This window comes from Mustela nivalis, assembly GCF_964662115.1.
Source record: "Mustela nivalis genome assembly, chromosome: 5".
NCBI classification, from domain to species: domain Eukaryota; kingdom Metazoa; phylum Chordata; class Mammalia; order Carnivora; family Mustelidae; genus Mustela; species Mustela nivalis.
Window position 1 is genome coordinate 157,880,356 of NC_139024.1, and position 23,110 is coordinate 157,903,465.

At 45.7% G+C, this 23,110-nt stretch overlaps 2 long non-coding RNA genes across 2 annotated transcripts in view; both read left to right on the forward strand.

Moving 5' to 3' along the window:
* The first annotated feature begins 7,962 nt into the window (after nt 1-7,962).
* Nucleotides 7,963-9,739, forward strand: LOC309864279. The gene is made up of 3 exons (XR_014311425.1): nt 7,963-8,035; nt 8,957-9,157; nt 9,358-9,739. It is a non-coding gene; the product is annotated as an uncharacterized lncRNA (long non-coding RNA).
* LOC309864280 overlaps nt 9,735-23,110 on the forward strand; it is a 70,019-nt gene continuing 56,643 nt past the window's right edge. The window contains exon 1 of the long non-coding RNA XR_014311426.1: nt 9,735-9,810. This is a non-coding gene — a long non-coding RNA (uncharacterized lncRNA). The remainder of the gene's footprint in view (nt 9,811-23,110) is intronic.

Genomic DNA, 23,110 nt, shown 5'->3' on the forward strand with positions numbered 1-23,110 from the left:
CTACAAAACCATCTTCCTACCTTCATGTCCGGGTCTCGGGCACTGATGTTCCGCCGCTTCTTTCCAGATGATCAGTCGGTCTGTTGCGTCCTCTCTGGATCCTCAGAGTTGGAGATGGCCATGGTGGGGGATGAACGAGCGAATGGCATGACTGTTGATCTCGAGACTGGGTGCCTGCGGTCAGAGCCAGGTCCTTCCTTCAGGAACAGGACACGGGGTGGCGAGCCCTTGCTTGTCAGCCGAGGAGTGAACACAAGGTCTTCAGCAGAGAAGCCAGCCCGGTCTGGAGAAGCACCGAGATTCCGGCAGAGTGGCGGTGTCTGTTCCCAGAGAGCCGGCACCAGGGTGAGACCAGGCAAGGACCGGCGTCTTGGGCCGGTCACAGGTCACCGGTGGCTGTAGCTGGCCGCAGAAACCGCCTTCCGGATTCTGAAGGCTCCGGAGCCGTGCAGCGGGGATGTTGGTGAGCCGCTCACTGGAGAGGAGTCAGGGGAAGCGATTCTCCCTGCTGTTGAGAAGAGAGAATGACGCCCTGGGGAACCCCTGTCCCACTCCCATAATGAGCACCTGTGCGGATTTGTCCAGAGGAGTCCCCCAGGGCAAGGAGAGGAACATTCTGGAGGGAAAGGCCCTCGAGGGTGGTGTGTCCCTGGCTGCATGGAGGCCAGAGGCAGCCCCCGGCTTCCTCCCCAGCCCCTGTTCTCCTAGCATAGTGGTGTAGGGTATTGTTCTGGGGACAAGGGACCTTGAGCAGCTGCATGACCTCAGTGACTCTCGGGGTCAGTATGAAAACGGGGGAGACAGTTCTCGTCTGTGGGAGGGGCTTGAGGTCTGGCAAGGTCCTCCACACTATTCCTCACGTTCCACATATGACTGAAACCATATGCTTGACTTATTTCACTCAGCATAATCCCCTCCAATTCCAACCATGTTGATGCAAATGGTGGGGATTCATCCTTTCTGATGGCTGAGAAATATTCCATCATGTGTATGGACCACATCTTCTTTATCCATTTGTCCGTTGAGGACATCTCGGCTCCTTCCGCAGTTTGGCTATTGTGTACATTGTTGCTATGAACATTGGGGTGCATGTGTCCCTTTTTTCGCCCCTATCTGTATCTTTGGGGTAAATACCCAGGAGTGAGATTGTTGGGTTGTAGGGTAGCTCTATTTTTAATGTCTTGAGGAAACTCCATACTGTTTTCCAGAGTGGAGGTACCAGCTTGCATTCCCACCAACAGTGTAAGAGGATTCTTTCCCTTTTATCCACATCTTCTCCAATATTTGTTGTTTTCTGTCTTGTCAGTTTCGGCCATTCTAACTGGTGTAAGGTGGCATCTTAATGTGGTTTTGATATGTGTTTCCCTGATTGCAAGTGATGTGGAGCATTTTTCATGTGTCTGTTGGCCATGTGTATGTTTTCCTTGGAGAAGTGTCTGTTCATGTCTTCTGCCCCTTTCTTGAGTGGATTATTTGTTTTCTGGGTGTTGTGTTTGAGAAGTTCTTTATAGATCTTGGATACCAGCCCTTTATCTGTAATGTCATTTGCAAATATCTTCTCTGATTCTGTGAGTTGCCTCTTGGTGTGGTTGACTGTTTGCTTGGTTGTGCAGAAGCTTTTGATCCTGTTAAAGACCCCAAAGTTCATTTTTGCTTTTGTTTCCCTTGCCAGTAGATATTTTGTCTTTAAATGTTTGGTAGAATTCCCCTGGGAATTCATCTGGCCCTAACCTCTTGTTTATGGGGAGGCTTTTGATTACTGTTTCAATTTCCATGCTCATTATTTGTCTAGTCAGATGATCTATATCTTCCTGTTTCAGTCTTGGTAGCTTGTACGTTTCTAGGAATGCATCCATTTCTTCCCGATTGCTTAATTTGTTGTCATATAGCTGCTGGTGATAATTCCGTGTTATTGTTTCAATTTCCTTGGTGTTATCATGATCTCTTCCATTTCATTTATGATTTTATTGATTTGGGTCCTTCCCTTTTTCTTTTGAATAAGTCTGGCCAGAGGTTTATTGATCTTATCAATTCTTTCAAAGAACTGGCTTTTAGTTTCGTTGATCTCTTTTACTGTTTTTCAGGTTTCTGTTTCATTGATTTCTGTGCTGTTATTTCTCTTCTCCTCTTTGGTTTAGGTCTTATTTTCTGTTCTTTTGCTAGGATCTTTAGTTGTAAGCTTAGCTTGTGCATTTGGGATTTTTCTAATTTTTTGAGAGAGTCTTAGATGGCTATGTATTTCCCTTTTAGTACTGCCTTTGTTGTATCCCATAGGTTTTGAATGCATGTTCTTTCATTTTCATTGGTTTCTGTGAGCTGTTTAAATTATTCTTCAATTTCTTGGTTGACCCAATCATTCTTGAGCAGAATGTTCTTTATCTTCTAAGTGTTTGGGTTCCTTCCTAAGTTCTTCCTGTGTTTGAGTTCCAGTTTCACACAATTATGGTCTGAAAATAGGCAGGCAATCATCTCAATCTTTTGGTATCAGTTGAGACCTGATTTGTGACCCAGTATGTGGTCTGTTCTGGAGAAAGCTCCATGTGAATTTGAGAAGAATGAGTATTCTGTTTTTTTTTTTTTTTTTTTTAAAGGTGGAATGGTCTGTATGTGTCTGGGAAATCTATCTGGTCCAATGTGTCATTCAAAGCTCTTGGTTTTTTGTTGATCTTCTGCTTAGATGATCTGTCTATTGCTGACAGTAGAATGTTGAGGTCTCCTAATATTTATGTATTACTATCAATATGATTCTTTATTTTGGTTAAAGATGGCTTATGTAGTTGGCTGCTTCCATGTTGGGGGCACCGATATTTACAATTGTTAGGTCTTCTTTTTAGATAGACCTTTTAATTATGATATAGTGTCCTTCTGCATCTCTTACTACAGACTTTAGTTTGAAATTTAATTTGTCTGATATAAGAATTGCTACCCAAGCTTTCTTTTGAGGTCTGTTGGCATGAGAAATGGTTCTCCGTCCCCTCACTTTCAGTCTGGTTGTATCTTCATGTTCAAAATGAGTCTCTTGTAGACAGCATATGGATGAGTCCTTTCTTTTTTTTTTTTTTTTTAATATGATGGACAGAGGTCACAAGCAGGCAGAGAGGCAGGCAGAGAGAGAGAGGAGGAAGCAGGCTCCCTGCTGAGAAGAGAGCCCAATGCGGGGCTCGATCCCAGGACCCTGGGATCATGAACTGAGCCGAAGGCAGAGGCTTTAACCCACTGAGCCACCCAGGCTTCCCTATAAACTAATTTGATTTTCTATGTACACCCTCATATTATCTGTGAATCGTCAGAATTATCCCCTCAATTCTTATTCTTTTTGTTTCTCTTGCCTTATAGTACTTGGTAGATTCTCCAATGCAATGTTGATTAGAGTATCATCCTTTGAAGTTTTTTTTTTTTTAAAGATTTTTTATGTGATAGGGTCCATCTACTTGTGATTTCTCTCTGTCAAATAAATAAATAAAATCTTAAAAAAAAAGATTTTTTATGTGGTAGACAGATTACAAGTAGGCAGAGAGGCAGGTAGAGAGGGGGGGGGGATGCAGGCCCCCTGCTGTGCAGAGAACCTGATTCGGGGCTTGATCCTAGGACCCTGAGATCATGACCTGAGCTGAAGGCAGAAGCTTAACCCACTGAGCCTACCAGGTGCCCCTCACTTGAAGATTTAAAAAAAAAAAGATTTTATTTATTTATTTGACAGACAGAGATCACAAGTAGGCAGAGAGACAGGCAGAGAGAGAGGAGGAAGCAGGCTCCCTGCCAAGCAGAGAGCCCGATGTGGGGTTTGATCCCAGGACCCTGAGACCACAACCTGAACCGAAGGCAGAAGCTTTAACCCACTGAGCCACCCAGGTGCCCCTCACTTGAAGATTTTAATATACCTTTCTCAATATCTGACAGAAAAGTAGACAAAACATTGGTAACTAATATGATGTAATTGGCATATATGGAACATTACGTAGTTAGTGCAGAATACATTATTTTCAAGTGGTCCTAGGATATTTCCCCAAGTAGATGAAATGTTGAGCCATGAAGCAAGTCTACGCAGTTAAAAGCCTGAAATTAACTAGGTTATATTCTTAGACCACAGGGGAATTGAGCCATAGTCGTAATGAAAAGAAACCAGGAAGTCCCTCAATGTTTGAAAATTAAATGTAACTTTGCTGCATATCCCGAGAGAGGGAATCACAGGGAAAATCCTCCACCTTTCCTGCCTCCGAGCTCGCAGACAATCTCACTCTGTCTGTGAAGAGCAGTGCGATTAGCTAGAGAGGAGTTGAGCCTTAGGTCAGAGTTCTGCCTGCGCCAGCCACACCTGGCAGCCTTGGCCTGTGGTCTCCCCAGAGCCGCCCTTTCTGGTGGCCCTGAGCCAAGTGGGACAACATGGCCGTGTGGAAATGGGAAGCTGCACAGCCCTAGTGATGACGGCGCTATTGTATCGTCCTCACCAGTGCAATAGCATGCTTTCTGAGTGAGATACGGCACAATAGCAGGTTCCTTCCTTAGGGGTTGAAAATCATCTTGGGATTCATCCATTAGAAATACGGGTTCAACATGGGTTCTTAATTCTGGAAAAGCAATAGACTGAAATAGCCATCATGGCTTCCTGAGCACCTGTCTGGAGAGCCAGCGCACTGGCTCTTTGTGGGATTCTCCCTCGTAAACATCCAAACTATGATGTAAATATTATCAGTCGCATTTTCTAAATGGTTAGACAGGGGCTCAGAGATGATTCGAGTCACAGAGGATTTGAGTGTCAGAAACCTACGTGGGATCCCCAGACTGACTCCAGATTCCTTGTTATTCCATACGTGATAGTATTTCCCTCTTATCTCTGGTATTCTGGGTCAGGAAACATGTCAGGTCTCAGGATTTTATTGTTGTGTGGCCAAGTGGAGCAGATTTTGTTGGTCTTTTTACCTCTGCCTATCATGATCATTAAGATAATTATCTCAGTGGAGGACCTCTGAGTCAGATACTCAATGATTGGGATGCCTGGGTGGCTCAGTTGGTTGGACGACTGCCTTCGGCTCAGGTCATGATCCTGGAGTCCCGGGATTGAGTCCCGCATTGGGCTCCCAGCTCCATGGGGAGTCTGCTTCTCTCTCTGACCTTCTTCTCGCTCATGCTCTCTCTCATTGTCTCTCTCTCTCAAGTAAATAAATAAAATCTTTTAAAAAAAATTAAAAAAAAATTAAAAAAAAGATACTCAATGATTCCTAGGAATAGGGACATTATAATTGATATTATATTCTATATATTATATTATATATATCATATATCACATATTATTAATATAACATTAATATAATTATTATATACTAATATAGTAATTGTATTTATATAATATATAATATAATATTAAAATGATATTAAGTTGATAAATTAATAATTAAATTTCTATTAAAATGACATTAAAATTACTGAAAGAACTCTCTTTCTAAAATTGATTCAGGTTCTGGTATTTTCAGAGTCTGCTGTAAGACAGGTCTGAAATAGGGGCTCCTGGGTGGCTCAGTTGTTCGGCGTCTGCCTTCAGCTCAGGTCATGATCCCAGCATCCTGGAATTGAGCCCCATGTCAGGCTCCCTGCTTGGCAGGGCCCTGTTTCTCCCTCTGCCTCTCCCTTTGTCTGTGTTCCCTCTCTCACTGTCAAATAAATAAATAACATCTTAAAAAAAAAAAGGTCTGAAGTATTTTTAAAACACAGCTCAGCTTTCTTCTACAAAGTGAGACAATGTTTATAAACATTACTAAAATACTCCCTTACCAACGATTACTTACTTGCCAACCATCGTAGTGTTTATATTGTATGACTATAACTTCCATTAGTCAAAATCTGCAGGGAAAGAACTAAGATAGTGTTTCCAAGCTTAAGGGGGGCTTCATGTTTAAGTTAGTGTTGAGACAATGAGCTACTCTGTTTTATTCTGTAGTCCAAGGGAATGGTGCCAGACATCTCTAAGATATTGGGAGGTTCTAAAATTCTGACTTGAAATTATCTGTGTGCTTCAGAGATGTGGTCAGGAGCAGGGAAGGAGCCCAGTGTCTGTGAACACCTCTGTTGCCTGTGTTGACCATGGAACAGGTACACTTCTGTAGGCATCATTTTGATTTCTTGATACTGTTTTTAAAGGTGCTTTTGTTCTCAAGTCCCTCCCTTTGGTAGTAATTAGAATGAGAGTGGAAATTTTTATCTGTTATCACCCACAGGCTGGATCCTGGGCTCCCAGGGAAGCCATCCTTTAACATTTTACCAAACTCAAAATGACTGGGCTGTAATGCCAACTGAATATTACCCCCACCTTAAAAGACCACCAGAAACATGAGTCCAAGCCAAGCAGCAAGGGTCGTTTATTGCAGGTTCGAACCTGGACCTCTGCGGCCGCTTGTTGCCGATAACGCCGAGAGGTCCGGAGCTGGGCCGGTGCAGGATTTTTATAGACAGATACAAACAAGTTTCGGGTGGGGCTGAGCTGATTGGTTGATAGTTTGAACAGGCATACTTGGCGTCAGTGGAGTGGATCAGGGGACCCGCGCGCGAAAGCAGACAAAGCAATCTTACAGAAGCAGAACTGGCCGGTTAGCCCACGCATGCGGAAAAAAAGCACTATCAGGATATTGAAGGCCTGGTTACTATCAAGCCAAGGCCACTTTTCCTCTAATGAGGCACTAACATAAAGACAATTGGGAGTCTCCTGGTGAAATGTTACATTCCTGCTATCAAACTTCTTTGTTGTAAATCTCAAGGACATTTGCAAACCAAGGGAGACTCCTACCCTGCAGGACTGTGATTTCTGCAAGTTAACTATTTATCATTTTATGGCAGTCAGGGGTGCCTGAGGAATGCTACACATATGGAGGGGAGCGGGTGAAGGGGGGGTGCAAGGCGCCAGCTTTTGCTTTGTCCTCAGCCAGCCTCCTGCTCCTTCATGGGCAAAACCTCAGAGCATGGGCCCTATTTCTGCCCCAAGCCCATGTTGTGTATCTGCTTCCAGAAGAAAAAGATAATCCAAAAATGCCATTGCAACATAAAGAGAAGAAAAAAAAATGAAAGAACCTCTCCCGCTCCCATATGATTAATGTCATATGGTCATGTACATACTGGAAACATAAGAAAAGGTCTGTAACTTTCTAGAATGTGCTTTCTCATGATGATGTGTAAGTCTGTATGTAAAACAAAACAGAGCGAATATAGAAACCTGCTCTAATGTTCCTCCCCCGGAGCACTCCCTTCCTTGTGAAGATTGTGTCTCCCAGGCAGCTGTCTTGACTTGGGTCTGAATAAATCTCTCTTTTTCTCTAAAATGTTTAAGAAAGTTTGTTCCTTTAGTGTCAATGATAACAATATGTTTTCTTTTTAAGTGAAAACCAGTGTTCCTGGGTCACACCTCCAACAGCGCAGAAGGGGGGATGTTCGCGTTCATCCTGGAGCTTCCCTGCAGAACCGAGCGTGTGTGTGTTTCCCAGCACAAATGGGCTCATCCTAGAAGGATGCTCGGAAGGGCTGAGAAGCTCTCTCCACTCCATGGGTGAGACCAGAAGATGAAGCTCCTCCCGCTTAGAGCATTACTTTTTGGGTCTTAAAACTGCGTTGGAAATGGGGGAAACCATTGCATTTCCCAAAGCCCAAGCCTGGGAGGGTCTGAGAGCAGCTGAACTTGCTGGGAGCCAGGAACTGCTCCGCAGACAGGGCCGCGGCAGGAAGGGAAGGGGCCGGGCTCTGGGGGTGGTCTGCAGTCCTGGGGGTCCGTGGATGGGGCCGGCTGTCTGAGGGGCCTGCCCGCGACCCGCCAGTGCCTGCAGCGCAGAGCCAGGTGTTGGGGCGAGGAGGCGCCCTGGGTACCACCTGCCGACGTAAGGAGGCGGGTGTAAGGGCAGCCGGGTACAGCCGGCATCCAATGGGCTCGGGGCACAACCCTCCTCGGCCAATTACCGCGTGGGGGGTGGAGCTACCTCTCTGCGGGCGCATCTGGAGCTGCGCAGGGCTGCAGAAGGGGGACCAGCCAAGGCGAGCTCTGAGGGACCCTGGCCCGGTGAGTGCGTGCTGTGTGGTGGGGTGGGGTCTGGGGCTAGTGTGCGCCCTGGGTGGGAGGCAGGGTCCTCGAAGTGCACATCAAGTGAGTTCACTGTGGGGACATCTGAGTTTTCTTTTTCCCTTGAAAATTTCTTCTGCCTGATACGCATCAACTGGCTGCATCCCCCGGCCGCATCCCCCGGATCCCTGAACTCCAGGGCGCCCCCTCACCCAAGCTTTTGTGGGATGGGTTGCGGACATTTCAGGGTTTTCCGTGTTCCCCAGGAAGAGTGCATGCAGAGACAGCTCACGGTCCCGAACTTCAGGGGGTGCCCCATTCCCTGGCACAGTGCAGGTAATGGGCCTTGAGCAGCACCGGAGTTCAGCAGGGTGTCACTTTTTCCCTCAGGCACAGGTGTGGCGCTAAAAAGCCCCAGAGCCACCCCCAACTTCAGCATTGTTTCCCGTGTCCCCTGGGAAGGTGGTAATGGGCTGTCAGGGTCTGTCAGGGTCTGTCAGGAAGGTCCTCCAGGTTCCTGCCCCCCAGGCACAGGCGTGATGGTAACAAGCCCCAGAGCCACCCCCAGCTTCAGCACTGTGCTCCCTGTCCGTGGGGGATGGTGATAATGGTCTGCCAGGACCCTGTGGGAGGATCTTCCAGGTTTCTCTCCCCCCAGGCACCGGCACGGAACCGTCCCCAAGATTCATTGTGCCCTTTGTCTCTAAGTTTGGTGGTAATGGCCTCCCCGTGCAGGCCTCAGAGCCCAGGGGTGGGGGTAGGGGGGCGGACCAGACTGGACTCAAGTTGCATAAGGAAGCAATGAGTTGGGTGTTTTTTTGGAAGAGTGACTTCACTTCTCCAAAAAGGACAATGGCTTTGGTTGAACTTAGAGCGAAGCTAATAACTGTTTAAGAAACAGGTGTGCGTCTTTCCTCCCAGGAATTGGAGCAGGTGTGCCGGCCTTAGGTCAGAGGTGCCTGCTTATCCACACCTGACAGCACTTCTCCACTCTGGCTCCATGAGGCCCGAAGTTTTGGAATCAGCGTCTGAGTCAGTCATGCATCTTGTCTTAGGATGTTGGCGTTCCAAGAAGGCAGCAGATACGTTCGTCGCAATGCCATATTCATGTCCGGATGGGAGGTAGAAGCTCTCTTTCACCCCAAACCTCCTGGGCTTTCTCTTGTCTCCAGTGGAGCCACAAAGTCTCACTAAAGCAGCGGTCAGCAATCTAGAGGGGCGCCAGGGGTCCTGAGTTTCCCCGAAGGGAGCACCTGGCAGGGGATCTTGTTGTCTCTGTTTATTTCTGGCTCACAGAGGTGTTTGGAACATCTCTTTCCTAGGCAATCCCTTGGATTTGAAAGGGAAGATGAGATGGACTCGGTGTGTGTTTGGAACCTAGAATGCATTCCTCCATCAAACAGTGTTGATTCCATGGGTCCTAGGCTGTGGGGAATGGCCGGCATCTACAGTGAGGTGGCTGTTTGTGGTCAGATGCAGACTTTGATGATGTCATTTTTCAAAGGTGAAGTTTCATAATTGATTAGTCTTTTCATCAAAAGAGTTACAATTAGGGTTAGAGGAAGATTAAAAATTATTCAAAGTAGACATTTACCATTTAAAAGGAAAGCTTGACTTTCTAGTTTGACTCAGTGTATTGTCTAGATATTTGGACGTGCTGTATTTTCTCTGCAGTTTCCTTGGTGGTGGAGTCAGAAGGAGAGGCTTTGGGAATTCTCCTGGATAGAGGCACGCTGGTGGCTTCAAGGGGATTGGCGGAGGTCAGGAGCCCTGGGGTGAGTTCTGGAACTGTTTGCCTGATGCTGGGTGAGTCAGTTGTCCCACAGAGTTTCTGTTTCCTCCACTACTGGGTATTTACCCTAAAGATACAAACGTAGTGATCCAAAGGGGCACGTGCACCCGAATGTTTATAGCAGCAATGTCCACAAAAGCCAAACTATGGAAAGAACCTAGATGTCCATCAACAGATGAATGGATCAAGAAGATGTGGTATATATACACAATGGAATACTATGCAACCATCAAAAGAGATGAAATCTTGCCATTTGCAACAACATGGATGGAACTAGAGCATATCATGCTTAGTGAAATAAGTCAAGCAGAGAAAGACAACTATCATATGATCTCCCTGATATGAGGAAGTGGTGATGCAACATGGGGGCTTAAGTGGGTAGGAGAAGAATAAATGAAACAAGATGGGATTGGGAGGGAGACAAACCATAAGTGACTCTTAATCTCACAAAACAAACTGAGGGTTGCTGGGGGGAGGGGGGTTGGGAGAAGGGGGTGGGATTATGGACATTGGGGAGGGTATGTGCTTTGGTGAGTGCTGCGAAGTGTGTAAACCTGGCGATTCACAGACCTGTACCCCTGGGGATAAAAATACATGTTTATAAAAAAATAAAAAATTAAAAAAAAAAAGAAGTTGCTGGCAGGTAGCATCTATGGAAAGGCTTTTTACACAGAAACTATTCTACATAATGAAGAGCTAATAAAGCGAGGTGATTTGGGCTTTATTATTCTGTAAATAATAGTTTTAAAACCCCCTGTCATAGGCTATGGTATTTCGTTGCACAGGGAGTTCTCAGGAAGCTGCAATGAAAGATTCAGGTCTCAGAGCAGGTTCACTGAAAAGAAATAAAAATAAATAAATAAAAACTAAAAAAAAAAAAAAGTAAAGCACAGCCTCAGAGCTGTAACAGGGCACAGTGCCCCCTTGGTGAGGGGGAGAAATGGAGGAGGAGTGTAGGTTATTGAGTAGTTCGGGGAGTGACTCGTTGTGCTCCCAGAGAAAATCTCCCCTCCCTGGGGGGGCGGGTGGCTGCTCACCTGGTGGCCGGTCCTGGGCCCTGAAACCTGACCCAGTGAGTCCCTTGTGACTAGAACTGGGGAATTTATGAAGAAAACAGAATGAACCCTGGAGGGCGCCTGCATCCTTTGCACTCAGACAACTCCACGGAGCAAAGGAACCCATTGCCCATGAGGCGTGTCAGGATCCCTGAGGGTCTGGACTTTGCTTCCTGGGAAGAGGTTGTGTCTTCATCCTCATCTGAACCAGAGCCGTGTTGTCTGGTTACGGAGACCCAGACCTTTACGTGACCACGTCATCTTTATTCTTGTTATTTTAAGCAATATAGACATTGGCTTCAAGATCCAAATACCAGAAGGAGAAACACAAGGTCAGACATATATGAGGACTGAACTTGTGGCCCCTCTCACTAGTATGGGCAGCGCAGGGTGGCCCGGATGAGAAAGGACGCGGGGTTCTACTTGGATAGAAGTGAGCTGTGCACGCGGAGCGCTTCCTTCTCTCTTCTCCCTACTTCTCTGAGGGGAAAATGGAGTGGTGCCTGGAGCTTGGTTTCTGATTTGAAGGAACGGGAGACTTGAGATTTGAGAGGAGCCGTGCTCCTGCTGGCGTGCTGCTGCGTGCCCAGTGAGTGAGGGTCTGACGCCGGGACTTGGAAGCGTTGGTGTCCAGGGAGGATGCGGTCCGAGTTTCCCGCACACAGAGTCGCTCGGCTGGTCTGCCTAAAGGGACCCGTTCCTGCCTTTTGAAGGGCAGCTTGAAGGTGGCTCGACGCCCTCGGGCACTGGAGGAATGCTCTGGGAGGCACCTCTGGGCGGGCCAGTGTGGACAAGCCCAGGGGGTTCCAGAGCTGACGACGAACACGTTTCCGAGGCTGGAGATGGCTTCTCTGTGAGCAGCACTGTGCCGGGGAGGAGAGCCATCTCCGGGTGTCGGGAGTCACCGAGTCTGCAGCCGTGTGCCTGGCCGGGGGGTTGGGAGCCATGGTGGTGGCCCTCGCTCTGGACGTTCAGGCCAGGTTGCTCCAGGGACGGGGCTCTGCTCCCAGTCAGCCCTCCTGTGGCAGACGGGATAGGAAACGGGCTTCCTCTCGGGTTCTCCTGTGCTCATCTCAGCAGGGGGCTCGGTGGGAAGCAGCCCACAGGCAACTGGGAGAAAGGAGGAATTGAGGTAACTCCCAGCTCTTCTGAGTTGTTCTGAGCCAGGTGAAGGAGCAGGTTTCGGGGGAAGGAGATCATTTGTGTTCCGTCTGCCTGGGAAGCGCCTGTCTCAGTGGACTTGCTGGTGTTTGTGTCCAGGAGAACTCTGAACTTCTACCCCCTCAACAAACTTCTTTCTTTCCTTTTTTAAATGTAATTTAATTTTTTAGTGTTCCAAGATTCATTGTTTATATACCACATCCAGTGCTCCATGCAATCCGTACCCTCCATAACACCCACCACTAGGATCAACTATCCCCTCTACCCACTCCCCTCCAAAACCCTCAGTTTGTTCCTCAGAGTCCACAGTATCTCATGGTTCATCTCTCCCTCTGTTCCCCCCCCCCAATTCACTTTTCCTTTCATTTTCCTAATGTCTTCTATGATATTCCTTATGCTCCACAAGTAAGTGAAACCATATGATAATTGACTTTCTCTGCTTGACTTATTTCACTCAGCATAATCTCCTCCAGTCCTGTTCATGTTGATGCAAAAGTTGGGTATTCATCCTTTCTGATGGAGGCATAATACTTCATTGTACATATGGACCACAGCTTCTTCATCCATTCGTCTGCCAAAGGGCATTTTGGCTCTTTCCACAGTTTGGCAACTGTGGCCATTGGTACTATGAACATTGGGGTACATATGGCCCTTCCTTTCACTCCATCTGTACCTTTGGGGTAAATACCCAGTAATGCAATTGCAGGGTCATAGGGAAGTTCTATTTTTAATTTCTTAAGGAATCTCCACACTGTTCTCCTAAGTGGCTGCACCAACTTGCATTCCCACCAACAATGTTAAGTGGGTTCTCCTTTATCCACATCCTCTCTAGCACTTGTTGTTTCTAGTCTTGTTAATTTTGGCCATTCTAACTGGTGTAAGTTGGTATCTCAATGTGGTTTTGATTTGAATTTCCCTGATGGCTAATGATGAAAATTTTTTCATGTGTCTGTTAGCCATTTGTATGTCTTCTTTGGAGAAGTGTCTGTTCCTGTCGTCTGCCCATTTTTTGACATGATTATCTGTTTTTTGGGTGTTGAGTTTGAGAAGTTCTATATTGATCTTGGATACCAGCCCTTTATCTGTAATTTCATTTACAAATGTCTTCTCCCATTCTGCGAGTTGTCTCTTTGTTTTGTTAACTGTTTCCTTAGCTGTGCAAAAGCTTGAGGAACTTCTTGAGGAAGTTCCAATAGTTCATTTTTGCCTTTGTTTCCCTTGCTTTTGAAGGAATGTCTAGCAAGAAGTTGCTGTGGCTGAGGTCAGAGAGGTGACTGCTTGTGTTCTCCTCTAGGATGGATTCCCATCTACATTGAGGTCTTTCATCTATTTTGGGTTTATCTTTGTGTATGGAGTCAGAGAATGGTCCAGTTTCATTTTTCTGCATGTGGCTGTCCAATTTTCCCAGCACCACTTATTGAAGAGATTGTCTTTTTTCCATTGACTATTCTTTCCTGCCTTGCTGCAGGTGAGTTGACCATAGAGTTGAGGGTCCATTTCTGGGTTCTTTATTCTATTCCATTGGTCTATGTGTCAGTTTTTGTGCCAGGACCATATTGTCTTGATGATCACAGCTTTGTAATAGTGCTTGATGTTGGTAACATGTCGCACCCAGCTTTGGTTTTCTTTTTTCAATGTTCCCCTGGTGATTTGGGGTCTTTTCTGGTTCCATATCAATTTTAGGATTGTTTGTTCCAGCTCCATGAAAAATGTCAATGGTATTTTGACCGGGATGGCATTGAAAGTGTAGATTGCCCTGGGAAGCATAGACATTTTCACACTGTTTATTCTGACCCATGAACATGGAATGCTTTTTCATCATTTTGTGTCTTCTTCAATTTCTTTCATGAGTGTTCTTTAGTTCCTCAAGTACAGATCCTTTACCTCCTTGGTTAGGTTTATTCCAAGTTATCTTATGGTTCTTGGTGCCATAGTAAATGGAATCAATTCTCTAATTTCTCTTTTTATATTTTCATTGTTTGTGTTTAATAAATCAACTGATTTCTGTGCACTGATTCTGTATCCTGTCACATTACTGAATTGCTGTATGAGTTCTAGTAGTTTGGGGGTGGAGTCTCGGGTTTTCCATATAAAGTATCATGTCATCTCTGAAGAGAGAGAGTTTGACTTCTTCTTTGCCAATTTGATACCTTTTATTTCTTTTTGTTTTCTGATTGCTGTCGCTGGGACTTCTAGTATTATATTGAACAACAGTGGTGAGAGTGGGCATCCTTGTCATGTTCCTGATCTCAAAGGGAAGGCTGTTAGCTTTTCCCCATTGAGAATGATATTCACTGTGGGTTTTTCATAGATAGATTTTATGAGGTTGAGGAACGTTACCTCTATCCCTATACTATGAAGAGGTTTTTTAAAAAAAATATTTAATTTATTTATTTGATGGAGATCACAAGTAGGCAGAGAGGCAGGCAGAGAGAGAGGAGAAAATAGACTCCCTGTGGAGCAGAGAGCCTGATGTGGGGCTCGTCAGTTAGATGGATTCCTAAGTATCTTACAGTTTGTTGTGAAATTACACATAGGATGGACTCCTTAATTTCTCCTGATCTCATTGTTGCTCTAGACAACTGCAAGTGATTTCTGTGCATTGATTTTATATTCTGCCACTTAATGGAATTCCTGGATGAGTTCTTGCAGTTTTGGGGGTTGAGTCTTTTGGGTTTTCCACAGAAAGTCTCCTACTGTCTGCAAAGTGTGAGAGTTTGAATTCTTCTTTGCCAATTCAGATGCCTTTTGTTTCCTTTTGTTGTCTGATGGTTGAGTCTAGGAATCCTAGAAATACGCTGAACAATAGTGATGAGAATGAGCATCCCTGTCGTGTTCCTGAACTGAGGGAAAAGCTCTCAGTTTTTCCCCATTGGGAATGTTATTCGTTGTGGGCTTCCCATCAATGACCTTTATGATGTGGAGGTATGTACCCTCTATCCTTACATGCTGAAGAGTTTTGATCAAGAAAGGATGCTTTAATTTGCCAAATGTTTTTTTTTTTTTTTTTTGCATCTATTGAGAGGATCCTCTGGTTCTTGTTCTTTCGTCTATTAAGGTAGTGGATTCCATGCATTGATTTGTGTTTGTCGAACCACCCTTGCAGCCCAGGCATAAATTTGATTTGGTCATGGGGAATCATCCTTTTAATGGGCTTTTGGATCCTATTGGTTATTATGTTGGTGAGAATTTTTGCATCCATATACATCAAGGATAGTGGTTTGTAATTCTCCTTTTGGGTGGGGCCTTTGTCTGATTTTGGGATCAAGGTAATGCTGGACATGAAAAGGGTTGGTTCTTTTCCCTCCATTTCTATTTTTTGGGAGTTTCAGAAGAATAGGTGTGAAATCTTCTTTAAATGTTTGGTAGAATTCCTCTGGGAAGCCATCTGGAGCTGGGCTCTTGTTTCCTGTGGGATTTTGATACTGCTTCAATTTCGTTGCTGATTATGGGTCTCCTCAGGTTTCCTTTTATTCCCAGTTCAGTTTTGATAGTTTCTATGTTTGTGGGAATGCATCCATTTCTTGGAGACTGCCTGATTTGTTGACATAGACTTTCCATCCTATGTTCTTTTAATTGTTTGTATTTGTTTAGTGTTGGGTGTGATCTCTCCTTCGTTCATGATTTTATTGATTTGGGTCCTTTCTCTTTCTTTTTGGAGATGTCTGGCCAGGGTTGTATCAATCTTGCTAATTCTTTCAAAGAAGCATCTCCTAGTTTCATTGATTTGTTCTACTGTTCTTTTGGTTTCTACTTCATTGATTTCTGCTCTAATCTGTATTATTTCTGTTCTCCTTCTGGGTGTAGGTTTGATATGCTCCTCTTCCTCCAGCTCCTTTAGGTGTAGGGTTAGGTTGTGTATTTGAGACCTTGCTTGGTTCTTGAGAAAGGCTTGTAGTGTGATATACTTCCCTCTTAGGACCACCTTTGCTGCATTCCAAAGATATTGAATGGTTGTGTTTTCATTCCCTTGTATTTCCATGAATTTTAAAAATTCATCTTGATTTGACTGGTTGACCCATTCATTCTTTCAGGATGCTCTCTAGCCTGCATGTATTTGAGTTGTTTCCACCTCTCCTCTTGTGATCGAGTTCCATTTCCAAAGCATCGTGGTCTGCAAATATGCAGGGGATGATCCCAGTCTTTGGGGATGAGAGTGAACATGGCAGCTTCCCAGTCTCTGGCCCTGGAGCTGAGAGCTCGGGCCCCACTCCTCAGTGCGCCCTCACAGAAAAGCGGTCAAATCTTCGTGTCTCCCTGGTCTCTGTCCACACTCCGTGCTCACTGGACCTGAGACCAAGCGTTCTTGTCTCTGGCACACGACCCTGTTTGGAGTCTCAAAGCCAGCAGACGCCCGCTGCATGCTCAGACACCACTCCTCCTGGGGAAGAGGGGGCTCTCCCCAGGTGTGCCACTTCTTGGGCCCCTTCTCACAGAGCAGTGGCCAGACTGTGCCGTGGATCACAGTTGATGGCAGCCTCAGGCTTAGAGCGCGCTCCTGGGCTCACTCTTTGCAGCTCACTTGGGAGCTCTGCTGCCCTCAAGCACCCCTAGTCTTCCTGGGACCCCAAGGATCCTGAGATCACACTGTCCCATTGAGGGTTCCCAGCGGCTAGAGCGACATCCCTCACCAGAGCAGACTTCTAAAAGCTCTGATTGTGTGCTCTGCTGCTCCTAGCCCTGGCAGTAGCCGGCAGACAGAGCCTCCTCCCTGCAGGGTTTATCTTCCCAACTATCAGCTTAGACTCACTCCGCTGTACCTCTTACCTTGTGGAAAGTGGTTGCTTTTCCATTTGTAGAGTTGCTGGTATTCTTTTATAGGCTCTCGCTTGAATTTGCAGGTGTTCAGAATGGTTTGATGGCTATCTAGCTAAATTCCTTGTGCCGGATGAAATGAAGGTCTGCTACTCCTCCGCCATCTCGGACTCTCTCTCTCCTTCTTTCTCCAGAGTGCTTTGGGTGTTTGGGGTCTTTTGTGGTTCCATATAAATTTTAGGACTGTCTTTTATTTCTCTGAATAATGCCATTGTAATTCAGGTAGGGATTTCATCCCAAGTGTAGATTGTGTTCGGTATGGTGCAAATGTGAACGTTATTAACTCTTCCAGTTAATGAGCATGGCATATGCTTGCATTTATTTGTGTTGTCTTCCAAACCTGTGGCCCGTACATTCACCCACCAATAGGCACACATTTTTCCTTCCTTTTTTGCCATGTGTTCAGGATAGCAGGTCTTCCTCATTCTCGGTTACTTGTATTCCTAGATTATTTTTTGCATGGTGCAATTGTCAATGGCATTGCTTTCTTAATTTCTCTTTGTGAAAGTTGGTCATCAGTAAACAGAAATATAAGTTGGGGCACGTGGGTGGCTCAGTCAGTCAAGTGTTTTCCTTCAGGTCACGTCACGATCCTGGGTTTCTGGGAATGATCCAGCACTGGGCTCCCTGCTCAGCAGGGAGTCTCCTTTTCCCCCACCCTCTTCTGCTCCCTTGCTACGCATACTCTCTCTCTGTCAAATTAATACGAAAGAAAGAAATGTAACTAGTCTCTGTATATTGACTTTGTATACTGTGGTTTTACTGAATTTGTTTATTGTAACAGTTTTGGTTTTTTTTTGTGGACTCTTTAGGGATTTCTGCATATGATATCATGTCATCTGCAAATAGTGACCATCTTCTTTTCCTATTTAGATTTTTTTTTTTTTTTTGGTCTAAATGGTTTGGCTAGGGCTTTCAGTACAACGATGATTGAAAGTTGTAAGAGTGGGCATCTTTATCTTGTTCTTGCTGGTAGTGGGAAAGTTTTCAGCATTTCACCATCGAGTATAACGTCAGCTGTGGGCTTTTCATATAGGCCTTTGTTTGGTGGTGGTTTGTTCCCTCAGTACCCGGATGGTTTAGAGTCTCTATCATAAATGCATATTGAATCGTGTCAAGTGTCTTTCTGCTCTATCGTAACAGTCCTAGGATTTTTATCTTTTATTTTGTTAAGGTGATGCATGCTATTGGTGGATGTGCAGATGTGGAGTCATCCCTGTGTCCCTGCAATAAATCCCACTGGGTCGTGTTGTGTGATTCTCCTGATGGGTTGTTGAATTGATGTTGCCGATAACAACATGGTCGAGGAATCTGCATCTCTGTTCCTGAGGAATAGTGGCCTTTCCTTTTCTTGTAGCGTCCTTGTCTTGTTTTGGTAGCAGTGTAATGCTGCCTTCGTGAAGTGAGTTTGAACGTATGCCGTTCTCTCCTTTTTTTTTTTTAAAGATTTTGTTTATTTATTTGACACAGAGAGATCACAAGGAGGCAGAGAGGCAGGCAGAGAGAGAGGGGTAGCGGGGTCCCTGCTGAGCAGAGAATCCAATGCGGGGCTCCATCTCAGGACCCTGAGATCATGACCAGAGCCAAAGGCAGAGGCTTATCCCACTGAGCCCCCCAGGTGCTCCTCTTCTCTCCTTTTTAAAAAAGCAGTTTGGGAAGGGTTGGTATTAATTCTTCTTCTACCATCTGGCTGAACTCCTCAGTGAAACTGTCTGGTCTTGGGCATTTGTTTCCTGAGAGGACTTGATTATTGAATCAATCTTTTTACCAGTGATCAGTCTGTTCAGAATTTTTTTTTCCTTCATGGTTCATTGTAGGTTGTTAGGAATTTATCCATTTCTTCTATGTTGTCCAAGGTATTAGCCTCTATGTACTCAGTACTCTCTAATCATCCTTTGTATTTTTGGTTATTCATTGTAATAGCTCATGTTTCTTTACTTTTTAAAAGTTTTTCACATTTTTAATTTAAATTCAGTTAGCCAAGGTAGTTTTTGACATAATGGTCAATGATTCATTAGTTGCATATAACATCTAGGGCTCATCATCACGTGTCCCCTCCTTAATATGCATCACCCAACTACTCTCCTAACTTAACTCTCCTCCAGTTTGTTTCCTATGATTAAGAGTCTCTCATGGTTTGTCTCCCTCTCTGACTTCTTCCCATTCAGTTTTCCCTCCCTTCCTCTGTGGTCCTCCATGCTAGTCCTTGCATTCTGCATGTGAGTGACACCATATGATTATTGTCATTCTCTGCTTGACTAATTTCATTTAGCATAACCTCTTCTACTTCTATCCATGTTGATGAAAATGGTGGGGATGCATCCCCTCTGATGACTGAAGACTATTCTTTGGTATGCATGGACCACATCTTCTTTGTCCATTCCTCTCTTGAAGGACATCTCAGCTCCTCCCACAGTTTGGCTATTGTGGACATTGCTGCTATGAACTTGGGGAGCATGTGACCCTTCTTTTCACTGAATTTGTATCTTTGGGGTAATTACCCAGGAGAGCAATTGGAGGGTTGTAGGGAAGCTCTATTTTTTTTTAAAAAAGATTTTATTTATTTGTCAGTGAGAGATCGAACACAAGTATGGGGAGTGAGAGAAGGAGAAGCAGGCTCCCCGCTAAACAGAGAGCCTGATGCAGGGCTCGACCCCAGGCCTGGAATCATGACCTGAGCCGAAGGCAGATGCTTAACGACTGAGCCAGCCAGGTGCCCCGCAGCTCTATTTTTAACTTTCTGAGGAACCTCCATGCTGTCTTCCAAAGTGACTGTGTCAGCTTGCTTTCCCACCAACAGTCTAAGAGGGTTCCTTATTCTCCACATCCTTGCCAACAGTTGTTGTTTCCTGTCTTGTTAATTTTAGCCATTCTGACTATTAGAAGGCGTTATCTCATTGTGGTTTTGAATTCCCTGATGACAAGTGATGTGGAGCGTTTTTTCATTGTCTGTTTGCCATTTACGGGTCTTCCTTGGAGAAGTGTCTCCTCCTGTCCTCTGCCCATTTACTGAGTGGATTCTTTGTTTCTTGAGTGTTGAGTTTGAGCAGTTCTTTGTAGATCTTGGATACCAGACCTTGTATCTGTCATGCCATTTGCAAATATCTTCTCCCATTCTGTAGGTTGCCTTGTAGTTTTGTTAATTGTTTCCTTTACTGTGCAAAAGATTTTTACCTTGATGGAGTCCCAGAAATTCATTTTTGCTTATGTTTCCCTGTCCTTTAGGGTCATGTCTTGCAAGAAGTTGCAGTGCCCAAGGTCAAAGTGGTTGTTGTCTGTGTTCTCCTCTAGGATTTTGATGTGAGACAGGAATCAATTATCTTTCTTTGCTGATTGTATTGGAGCCCTTTCTCTTTCTTGGGGAGTCTAGGTAAAAGTTTGTCAGTTTGGTTTATCTTTTCAAAAAAGGCAGTTCGTATTTTCATTGATATTTTGTCTTTTTAATCTCCATTGGATTTATTTCCACTTTCCATTTTGTTATTCCCTTCTATCTACTGATTTGGGGCTGTGTTTGTTTTATTTTTCCCATTTCTTTCCTATATATATTAGGTTGGTTACTGAGGAGCTTTCAGGTGGATTGATGAGGAACTGAATTTCTATGAACTTCCCCCTTAGAGCTACTTTGGCTGCACCCCATAACTTTTCATAGATTCTCTTTTTCATTTGTCTCATAGTACTTTCATATTTTCCTTTGATTTCTTATTTGGCTATTGGTTGTTCACTAGCATGTTGTTGAATTTCCACATATTTCTAACTGTCCCATTTTCTTCTTGTGACTTGTACTTCTTGTGATTTCTACTTTCATACTCTTGTGGTTGGACAAGATTTGAACCAGAGCGTGAAGGGAGCTTTCAGTTTAAAGGTTAGTTTGCTGGTGTATTTTCTGAGGGCAGACCATGACGTCTATGGGGACAGGGTTTGTGAGACTGGGGCAGAGGTGGTTAGCTCTTGTTAGATTACTGATTACTACCATGCAGGCTGTGTCCTAACTCTGTAGCCCTGATGGACTTGTACTTCCTTAGATAAATTTTCTAGGAGGTAGAGGGTGGCCTTCTCTAACAGAAAGGTCCCATATGGGTTCATGGCATGGTCCCAAGTCAGCAACCAGGATGTATGGTAAATTTGGGGACAAGAACACAACTTTCTGTTGGAAGTGACAGAAACAGAGCATGGTGGGTTTCATGGCAATAGTCGAGGTCCCAAGTGACCAACTGGGGGTTGGTGGTGGGTGGGGTAGTGGGGCCTGTGGATCTGTCCCCAGAACCTGTGGAATTGAGGGACACCCTCCTGTGTTGAGTTGTGTGGAGGGACACCAGAGGGACAGTGTGTGGTGGGAGCCACTGCTCAGTTTCCATGAAGACTGTCGCGATCTGGTGACTGTGGATCCTGGCAGCAGCACGGGGGGAGGAGGACGGTGGTGCACACTCCCTAGGGTTGTGGTCAGCACTAAACTGGAGTCCACTGACGTGAGCCATGGCTGGCACAGAAGGCGCCCAGTCACTGTAGCTGTGGGCGCTGTGCCCGTGGCACTTTCCTGCCCGGGGCTCCCATGCTGCCACCTCCTGCTTCTCATCATCTTCATGATCATGAGCCTCTGCTCTTGCCCCATGGCCCCCCAGGGTGTTGCCTTCCCCCCAAGTTGCCCTCATCCTCTGCCCTGTGCAAGCCGATGCCAGGGTAGCCTTCTCATGAGGCAGCGCTGCAGACCCCTGATGGAACACTTCCATCGGTCCCTGTGAGGTGAGGACGATGTCCTGCCTGGAAGGAGGCGGCAGGTCCCCAATCAGGAGAGCCACGTCTCCCTTTTCAGCCTGGCCTGCCCGCCTCTCAGTCCTGTTTTGGGAAGCTGTCCCCAGTTCCTGAGATGACAGCTCTGACCTTAATAACAACATTGTTTTCTGTGTCTGCATGCCTTCATTCATCCATGGCTTGTCTTTCGAACTTCTCAGTGGGTTTTCAGCTGTCCTGCAGGGCTGTCTGCTCAAAGAGGCGATGGCCTGGGAGGGGAGCCTTCGCTGCCACCTCCCTCACCTCCTCCGAGCCCCGGAGCCAACAGTCCCACGAGGGACCTGCTGAGGGACTGAGCCAGCCCATCCTGAGCCCAGGCTGTGTCAGCTATATAGACTGATGTGTGCCAGGGGTGGTGGGCAGCTGGCACGAGCCAGGTGCAGGCAGTTTCTCTTTCTCATGCCTTCTGCCCTCTGAGCTCCCAGAAGAAGCTCAGAGCAGCCTCCGCACCCCACATCTTGTGATCCCTTTACCTGTGCCTCCTGTATTCAGCTGGTGAGCTTGGTGGTTTCCCATTGCTTCTGTCTCCCATACCCGCACCCATGGCAGTTCGTGGATCAGGGGAGGGATTGTACCCTTGTCTGTGCTTGACCTGCTTCCTATCTGCACTAGCTTGTCCACCTTTGTGTCTCCAGTGGATGTGCTTGGAAGCTCGTCCACAGGGAACCTGTTAGCCAGATGGATCCAGGGAACAACCACTGAATTAGTGATCCAGGAGAGAGAACAAACCTGCTCTGAAACCTGTCCCTCACTCTGTGACCACCGCATCCTAAAACAGAAAGAGGGGTGCCTGGGTGGCTCAGTGGATTAAAGCCTCTGCCTTTGGCTCAGGTCGTGATCCCAGGGTCCTGGGATCGAGCCCTGCATCAGGCTCTCTGCTCAGTGGCGAGCCTGCTTCCTCCCTCTTACTCTGCCTGCCTCTCTGCCTACTTGTGATCTCTCTCTGTCAAATAAATAAAATCTTAAAAAAAAAGAGAGAGAACAGAAACAGTACTAGCTTTCTGGATTATGATGTGGCTTCTATCTCTGCTTACACACTCTTGAATGCATAGGTGCTGATCCTGGACAGAAAGAGACCGTGGCTCCTATGGGCTGGGATTAACAGGGAAAATAGAAGAATTCAGTGAAATTTGAATTCCAGACGGAGAGTGAATGAATATTGTTGAGGAAATTCTCCCAAGTAGGGGATATGAACATTGTATACCAAAGCTTTTTTGAATAAGTTACCAAAAGAAAAATCTTTTTTGTTGTTTATTTTCATTACAGGCCAGTTAGCATGCAGTGTTGTGTGAGTTTCAGGGGTGCAGTAGCATGAGTCGGTAGCTCTCCATATCACTCAGTGCTCACCAAGGACAGATGCTCTCAGGCCCCTTCATCTGCCTCACCCGTCCCTCCAGCTGCTGCCCCACTGGTAACCGTTGGTTTGTTCTCTGTTGTTAAGAATCTGTATTTTGGTTTGTCTCC